The sequence below is a fragment of the Musa acuminata genome, chromosome BXJ3-1 (assembly GCF_036884655.1).
Source record: "Musa acuminata AAA Group cultivar baxijiao chromosome BXJ3-1, Cavendish_Baxijiao_AAA, whole genome shotgun sequence".
NCBI lineage: Eukaryota > Viridiplantae > Streptophyta > Magnoliopsida > Zingiberales > Musaceae > Musa > Musa acuminata.
The window spans coordinates 29,438,046-29,448,285 of NC_088349.1; positions in this window are offsets into that span (position 1 = coordinate 29,438,046).

The following is a 10,240-nucleotide window of genomic DNA, read 5'->3' on the forward strand; positions in this document are numbered from 1 at the left end:
GAAATTGATTTTGATGGCTTGATTATGAGTTTCAAGTTGACGAATTGAATTTGAATGGATTTGTATTCGAATTATGATCTTGACTTATTGGAGTTACTACTTAAAATTTTTTTTCTTATCCCAATCTCTTCTTTGTACATCTACAATTTTTGTTATTTATAAAAAGAAGAGATTTGATAATATGGATGAATGCTGAATTTTCCTTTAAGATGAACTCTGCGTAAATATTTTAGCATACTTAATTTTGAATGATAAAATCTTTGTATGATCAATGATAATATAGATGAGTGATGTATGATCAATGATAAAATCTTTGTATGATAAATTATGTGCTTCAAGTCTCATTCTCTTTTTGTTGATGACAAAGGGGGAGAAAAGTGATGACTTGTATCATTTTAATAGCATGACTTATATGAATTGCAAAAGCTTGTGTGATATGAATGTCTTATATGCCTTGCAAAATCCTTGAGAATATCACAAGATTGATTGATCATATTGAAAGCATACCTTACATCGATATCATGAAATTCATGTTGAAAATCTTTATCTCCTATCGTAGTAAAAATTGTCCCATATCATTTGACTTATGATTTTCATCGAATTTTCGTATTTACTATTGCTTAATGAGAATAACGATAAGTTCTACGGTTAGAACTTATCGGTTTATGCTTGAATTCAATGGATGAAATTCAAGTATTTTCATCTTCTCATAATATGGCATATAGATAGGGGGAGTTATGTTTAACTCCGTCATCAATTGATTGTCATCATCAAAAAGGGGGAGATTGTTGAATCTCGGATTTTGATGATGAAATCAATTGATGAGTTAATTGATCTAATCCATATTATTGAGTTAAGGGTGCAGGATTAACTACGATAACCAGAAAACACAAAACAAGAATACCGGAGTCAAGATTGATGGACGTTTAAGAGTCCGAAGAATCGTCGGAGATGCTGCCGGAACCAACCGAGAAGAAATCGGGAACCTATTAGAATTTTCGGAAGTTCGCCGAAGAGATCGTCGGAGGTTCACGGAGATCACCGAGAAGGCTCGGCTACTCGTTAAAGTCATCACAAGATCGGGAGCTTGATGGGAGTCCGTCGGAAGAAGCTCGTCGGAAAGCTCGCCGAAATAAGACTCGACGTTCGCGGTTGAAAGCTTGCTTAGGATGTGTTTTTGTTATGTAGTTCACTTGTAATTAGGATTAGGATTAAGAGATAATCCTATATCCTGGTTAGGGGCCAATTGGGCCCAAAGTCAGATATGGTTTGGGCTAAAATTAAGCCAAACCAGTGAAATCGGAGAGCCAGGCGATGGCACCGCCTGGCTGGGCGGTAGCACCGCCCAGCACCCGAGAGCTGGGCGGTGACACCTCCTGGGCTGGGCGGTTGCACCTCCTAGCACCCGAATGCTGGGCGGTGGCACCGCTTGTAAGAGGGGTGTTTACCCTTCCATTTCAAGAGACTTGCTAGTGGAAGGTGGGAGCCTCATCGAAGAAGGGCCTCGCAAGTGGATGTAGGTCATTCACCCCCCCTCTTAGTGCCGCTCCGATCCTAACAAAATCAATAATATCATAATTCAATCCAAGATCCAATCTAACAATTTAAGGATACTAAGAACCATTCAAATTAATATTCACAATTCATAAACCTATATGTTGTCACGACCCGAGTTTGATGAGCCAACTAACCAATAACTTCATTTTGGTCCTTCAACAACGAACCAAAATATTTAAACATGAGTTATTGTAATACTCATCAAGCCCATATAAGCTAATCATACACATTGCCCACTTCCGATGTGGGACTAATGGGATGATACATATGTTACATAAATCATACTCCACTTCACTCAGAAATTCATAAAATCCAAAGGCAACTCAACTAAACATCAACCACATCACAAATCCATAATCTTAGAAATATATACAATCATAAAAAGATATTTATTTACCATGAGTTCTTATCCTTAAATAACTTAAACATATCATTTTATAAACATGAGCGGTCCTTTAAACTTTTACAACACATAAGTATCAACATATCCTTAACATTACATCAGAAGTAAAGTATACTATACAACAAAAACGTATCATCCAACAAAGATTAGCCCAAACATCTTAGCCTTTCACTGCTTCAACCCAATTCTAACTTTTCAGTGCGTGACAAGCTACCCTGAAAAATTTATATATCAATGGGGTGACTAACATATCCATAACGATAGGAGAAGTTCAAGCAAGCTTAGTATCAAGATAACAAAAATAGAAATATAAGTGTTCATTTGAAATCATCTCATTTGATATAAAAATCACAAAGGGTAACCTCATTCGAAAACAAGCGTTAGACATACAATAGGAGAAAGGAAATTAGAGCATTTCATTGGTAAAAGAAGCATTTAGACATGTATCAAATGGCACAAGAAGCATTTAGGTGCATATCAAAGGCGTAAGAGTGTTTGGGGGCATAATAATGACATACAAAACACTCCAAAGTATAACAAGTGAACCGAATAATAAACACAAGCTTGTATGTCATTTTTGATATAGCATGCATTCCATTTTTATCTAAAGCATAAATATAAACTCATAAGCAAAGCTTTGGATATCATATCAAAAACATAGAGGGCGCTGTGGGACCACATACATAATGTGATTCATCCATTTCTGGATGACCACCAAGCATAAGTCTCCCACGTCTGGGAGCTCCATCCACCCATGTCTGAGTGAAGTCAATAGGGGCCGGTAGAGCATCGCGGGCTCTATGCATAACTCCCTTTACCATTTCTGGCAAAGGTTCATAATATCCCACGAGACACTAGAGTATAAAAGGGTAATATGAATAATAACATTCTGTTAGGACTCAAGCTTGGAGAGTCCTAATTGAGGGGGACATTCATGTAAAACCTACCTAAGCCGACCCCTATTAAAGAGGTGAAGAGGCCGGCTAGGGTTAGGAGGTTGTTTCTTAGAGAAGAATAAGGAGTTGTAAAGGAATAGGAGTCTTGAGTATGAGTCCTATTAGGAGTTGGTTAGAAGTAGGAGTCTTGAGTAGGAGTCCTAATAGGAGTTAGGGTTTAGAAGCCCTATAAATAGTCATGTATTCCTCCTCTTTTCATAAGCAATAGATGAATCTTTTCTGCAGCCGTTGAGCAGCAACTTGGAGTGAGGAACCCCTATAGAGTTCCAAGGAGGGCGATCCCCTAAAGAGATCAACCCCAAGTTTAGAATCTGCAAGGGTTCTAACACCTGGTATCAGAGCAGCATTCTTGGCGTCTCGCTACCCTTCCAGTATTATCCATCAGCCCTCCACAACCACCCAAAGCAATTCCCACAATTGCTTAAAAGATCATCGCCGAATTCCGCCATCATCTCCACCACCACGGATCATCCTTTGATCTCCCCGTGAATTGCAATAGGTTCTGATTTTCTACTTTACTGCTGCTGCAATTTAGTTATCCTTATTTGTAAATCTCAAAAAAATTATTCCTATATTCCTGCATAAACTTTTCGTCATAAAGTTTTCATCTCTACGATGAAAGATACATTGCGGAATTCCAACCGTATAGCACCGTCTGTATGATCTTGCTACTGTATTTTTTCTATCCAAATATCTACGAAATTTTTATGATATCTTTGACACTTCCTAACAGCAGATTTCCCTTTGGTTTTGTCAAAAAATTCTTAATATAAACTATTGATATTTTATGTCTAATCTGCTATACTTGAAAATTTGCACTGTAAAATTTCAGCCGCATAGCACTATTTCTTTGATCTTGATACTACTTTGTTTCTATCCAAATCTCTACAAATTTTTTATAATAGCTTTGACACTTCCTAATAGTATATTTTCCTTTGGTTTCATCAAAAAATTCTCAATATAAACTACTGATCTTTTACGTCCAATCTGCTATACTTAAAAATCTGTGCTGCAAAAAATTTCAACCGCATATTGTTGCCTTAACCCATCTATTTGCAATCTTTTTTGAATGAAATTTCTTATACACTTCATAGATCATCTTGGCTTCCATCTAAGATTAGTCTATTTAGGAATTCATCTATAAAAACGATTTTGTGTTGCTGTAAATTTTCATCGTAATCCGCTGAAATTTTTCGACGAGAATTCTGCTATCGCAACTTGCACCAATTTCCTTGCTATTATACTACCAAAATTTTCTTGATTAAATTAGTCATCCTTGCTGTCATATAAACTGTGATTTTTCTATCAATTCTCTCATGTTTTTGGTAGAAATTACGTCGAGAAACCGCTGTTTCTTTGACGACAATTCTACTCTTACAAGACAGCACATACTTGCTGCAACTTCCAATGATTTCTATCAAACCTTTGCTGCCATCTACCACAGATCCAAAACTTTCATCCACAGCCCTAAAACTCCACCAAACCACACCCTCAAACTACACCCAAAATAGCTACAAAATAAGCCTAAACCGTAGCCTACATCCACCAATCCACAAACCCTTTCGACCATCACCTCTCTCAGCCAATACATGCCTTTAACCCGACAACAAAAGAGAGATCTTAACATCACAGATTTGGCGGCATACACTATGGCATCCGAGGAGGTAATCAATGCTAAATTTGAAGCCTTCGAGTCACGAATGGAGGATAAGATTCGGACGCTCTTTACCAAACTCAAATTGGGCCGACCACTAAGCCCGAAGAAATCACATCAAGGAGAGAGCTTTGCCCAATCGAACCAAGCCCGAAGATATGACTTCCAAGAGAGGGGAAGCTCTATGACTGACCCCAACTATCCATGCATGAGAGTGGACTTCCTTAGATGGGAAGAAGGAGACCCGATTGGTTGGATCTCACGCACGGAGCGATATTTTCGGTACCACAAAACCGCAGATGCATCAATGGTGAAAATTACAGCTATACATCTTGAAGGGGATGCTATATAGTGGTTTGACTAGTTTGAACATACTTATGGAGTCCTTTTATGGTGACAATTCAAAGAAGGACTACTGATACGCTTCAGACCAACCGATTACGAGAATATTGACGGACAACCAGCAAAGATCCAACAAACCTCCACCATTCAGGAGTACCAAACCAGGTTTGAAAGGATATCTAATCAAACTCATGATTGGTCTCAAAAACAGCTATTGAGGACCTTCATTGAGAGCTTGAAGTCGGAGATCCGAGGAGAAGTTAAAGCATGACAACCGTACACGCTTATGGCAGTCATCTCTTTCGCACGACATCAAGAGGAGCAATTGAATTATGAAGCTCGGAGGACTAGGGTCACTCCTCAACCAGCAATATTGAAGCCCTCAGCCCCCCCTACTGTCAACCGAGTCCCTACACCAAAGAGGTTAACAAGAGAAGAGCTTCGGGAGTGATATACGAAGGGTTTATGTTGGCATTGCGACGAGCCGTGGAGCCATGAGCATCGCTGTAGTAAAGGGAGACTTCTTATGATTGAACCAATAGAAGAAGAGGTCATGAAATATCTAGAAGAGAGCCTTGAACATAAAGAAGATGATGCAGAAGAAGAGCCACAACCGACTGAAGTTACGGTACATGCACTAGCCGGCTACTCAAACCTACAAACGATGAAAGTTGGAGGCCTTCTCAAACAACAACCGATCACTATTCTCATCGACATGGGCAGTACTAATAATTTTCTAAATAGTAAGGTTGCTGTCCAGATGGCTTTACCTATCGAGAATTGCAGCAGGTTTGACGTTAAGGTCGCCGATGGATGGATTTTGAATTGTGATCGTAGGCGCCCGTAGGAGAAACTATTGTTGTAGGACCAAGAGATAATTGCAGATTTCTTCATTCTCCCTCTTAACAATCATGAGGCCATGCTCAGAATTAAATGGTTGATGACATTAGGTGATATTTCTTGGAATTTTATGCAACTAATTATGAAATTTTACAGTAAGGAGAAAAAGGTGATACTGAACGGGAAACATGGGGGCGACGTAACGACGATTTGCATACAACAAATGGAGAAGGTTTTGCATAAAGCATGTAGCAGATTTTTGGTACAACTTAAGCAGCAAACTAAGGGAGAGCCAATACAATTTGAAGATCCAAACCTACTTTCTTTGCTTGCTGAATTTTCAGATATATTTGACGAACCGTACAACCTACCTCTTACCTGTCGGCATGATCATTATATAATAATTCTTTCAGGCAAACCTCTAGCAAATACTCGACCATATCAATATCCACATCTCCAGAAGGATGAAATAGAAAGGATTGTAAAAGAGATGCTCGAAACAGGAGTTATTCGGCCAAGTTGCAACCTCTATTCTTCACCGGTGCTACTTGTATGCAAGAAGAACGGAACATGACGAATATATGTTGATTACCGAGCTCTCAATGGCATAACCATCAAGGACAAATACCTTATTCCAATAGCAGATGAATTGCTAGATAAAAGGGAGCACAAATCTTTACAAAGCTGGACCTTTGATCTGGGTATCATCAAATACGAGTGTGCGAAGAAGACATATCGAAAACCACCTTTTGAACACACAACAACCACTACAAATTTTTACTTTCTTCAATAGAAGGTGGAATATCTTGGACATATCATATCAGAGGAAGGTATAGCAGTGGACCCCTCCAAAATAAAAGCAATACAGAACTGGCCGACCCCGAGGAACATAAAATTGCTGCATGGATTTTTGGGTTTAACAAGCTACTACCGCAAGTTCATGAAAAACTATAAAAAGATTAGTGCACCACTTACTTCCTTACTGAAAAAAGATGTCTTCCAATGGTCGGATAGAGCCTCCGCTGCCTTCGACAAACTTAAGGTAGCCATGACGACGACGCTGGGGCTAGCACTACCAGATTTCAGCCGACCCTTCATTATTGAGGTCGACGCATTTGGAGTCAGAATTGGAGTCATTCTCATGCAAGATGGTCGACCACTCGCATACACTAGCAAGACATTATCTCCCTCCCATCAAAATAAGTCAACATATGATAAGGAGATGCTCGCTATTGTGCGTGCAGCAACGAGATGGAGACCCTACTTGATTGGTCGACGATTTCAAATTAAAACCGACCATAAAAGCCTCAAGTACTTTTTGGAGCGAAAGATATCATCCCCTGAGTAGCAAAAATAGGTAACAAAGCATCTTAGATTTGATTATAAAATAACTTACAAAAAGGGGAAAGAGAATGTTCTTGCAGATGCACTTTCGCAACTACCCGAGCAAGCTGAAGTTTCGGCCGTTTCACTTTCGACCAGCGACTTCCTTGAGAATATTAAGATGGAATGGCAGGAAGATTATAAAAAAATTGGAGGAAGCACCAAGCTCCGTGGCTCATTACAATTGGGACTCAAAAGAAATACACTATAAGGGATGCACTATGCTTGTGACAAATTCTACTTGCATCTTCACAAGCAGATTTTAGATAAAGTTATTCCATATGCAGGGTATTAAATGAAAAAGGAGTACGGCATATCACCCATAACCCGATGGTCAGACGAAAGTTGTAAACAGGTGCTTGGAGACAGCCCAAAGCCACCCACCAAATAAGACTACCCAAGGAGAACTCCAGACCCAACCAAGTGCCATTATTGATCGACGGATCGTGACTCGATGACGATGACCCACTAATGAAGTGCTAAGACAGTGGGCGAACCTACCAATAGAAGATGCCACTTGGGAGAACTATAACGACTCGAAGATCAAATTCACAAAATTCATGAATCATCAGCCTCGAGGACAAGACTGATTTGAAGAGGGCGGGTCTGTTAGGACTCTAGCTTGGAGAGTTCTAATTGAGAGGGATATTCATGTAAAACCTACCTAAGCTGACCCCTATTAAAGAGGTGAAGAGACCGGCTAGTGTTAGGAGGTTGTTTCTTAGAGAAGAATAAGGAGTTGTAAAGGAATAGGAGTCTTGAGTAGGAGTCCTATTAGGAGTTGGTTAGAAGTAGGAGTCTTGAGTAGGAGTCCTATTAGGAGTTAGGGTTTAGAAGCTCTATAAATAGTCATGTATTCCTCCTCTTTTCACAAGCAATAGATGAATCTTTTCTGCAGCCTTTGAGCAACAACTTGGAGGGAGGAACCCCTATAGAGTTCCAAGGAGGCCGATCCCCTAAAGAGATCAACCCCAAGTTTAGAATCTGCAAGGGTTCTAACACATTCGCACATATCGGAAGCACATGCAGAACAATGGAGATATGCATGTGCCTTTATCAAACAAGAAAATGCAAACAAAGCATTACATAATAAATTTCAGACATATAACAATTTTAGGATGAATAATACAAGATTTTCAAAGGACTAATATAAAGCTCAATTAAAGAAGAATTTAGCAAAAATCAAATTTCCAATAGGATAAAAATTGAATAGGTAAAGCCCAACAAAGTTTTCAATTCTGACAGAATTTGAATGGTACATTTCCTGAATTGTTTGAGTGACCAAGCATGCTCCAATTCACTAAAAATAGGTGTCATTAGAAAGCTATATCAATCAATTTTTAGATGAACTAAAAATAGTAAGTTACAACAAATAGAGTAAAGGAAGGTCTGAATTGATCATCTCTATTTGGCAGAATTGATCGAATTAATTTAAATAGATGTTTTAGAAGGCAAACATACTTCAAAATTTCCAAATTATGTGTCAAAAAAAAGATATGCGAATCTAGTTTCCAAAGAATGAAGTTTTACATAATTCAAAATTTTTACTAGAGAGTTATGAGTAATTTAGTAACAGAAGGCCAGAATTGATCATTTAAGTTTTGCAGAATTAATAGAATCAATTTAAACAGATGTTTTAGAAGGTAAACAACTTTAAAATTTCCAAATTAGGTATCAAAAGAAATATATGTAAATCTAGTTTCTAAAGAACTAAGTTTTACATAATTCAGAATTTTCACTAGAGAGTTATGAGCAATTTAGTAATAGAAGGTCAGAAGTTGTAATATCTATTTTACCGAATACATGAGGTCCTTTCATTCATATGTTTGGATACATAAATTTACTCCAAATCATTCATTTTTTATATCAAATGAAAGCTCTATAAGTCTCCTTTTGTATAAAAGAGGTTTCTCCTCAATCCAAATTTGGTGCAAAAAGTTATGGCAACACGAGTACTAAAAGATCAAAATATGAAAAATTCCATATTCAACATTTGATGTATAAACGGCATGGATATCATACATGCAGCTACAATCTTCCAATTTTCTCAAAATTAAGGTGAAAACAAGGATCAAAATTTATCTCTAGGATGGGTTATAACACTTGCCTTTAAAAGTTTTGATTTCCAAATATGGGGGAATTGATGCAAAGCCTTAAGCCAAGATAAAACTTGTTCTTCTTCAATTCTTTCTTTCTCTTTCTCTTCTCCTTCAATTCCTTCTCCTCTTCTCAAGTTACGTTGGTTGTAAAGTTTTCCTTAATTTTGCCTTAAATTACTTAGGTTTGGCTCATGCTAAAATAGTGAGGTGGCAAGCATGCATGGAGGTTTAGGTGTCATCTTTAGAATAAATATAAGTGGCTCATCCTTACTAATGCCACAACTCCTCCATTTTATTTTATTTTATTTTATTTTTTCTTAGTGTGAATCTTTCATAAATCACCTTCAATTAATGAGATTCACATTTTGGTCACTCACAATATTTTCAATATATAAAAAAAATATTTAGTGTTAAAGAATTATTAAAAAATCCTCATATTTACAAATAAGTCCTTATAAATTTTTAAAAAAATGAGGGATGTTACAAGGTGAGTAGTTAGTACAGAGTTTACTTAGTTCCTCAAGGACCATGGGATATTATCCAATGGACACATCCTTATACACCTCAGCTCAATGGTGTCTCTGAAAGGAGAAATCATATGCTATTAGACATGGTACGGTCCATGATGAGTTTCGCTGACCTACTCATCTCATTCTGGGTATATGCTCTAGAGATCGCAACTTATCATCTGAACAGAGTTCTAACTAAGTCGGTAGTGTCTACACCATATGAGATATGGAAAGGGAAGAAGCCCAATCTTACGGTTGTTAAGATTTGGGGCTATCTTGCCCACGTTAAAAGACACAACCCCGATAAGTTAGAATCAAGGACAAAGCCGTGAAAGTTCATAGGATACCCCAAGAAAACTTGTGGGTATTATTTCTATCATCTTGAGGACCAAAAGGTCTTTGTAGCTAAGAGAGCAATGTTCCTTGAGAAGGAACACATTCTTAGTGGAGATAGTGGGAGCATAATATAGTTGAGCGAGATTGGAGAACTATGCTCA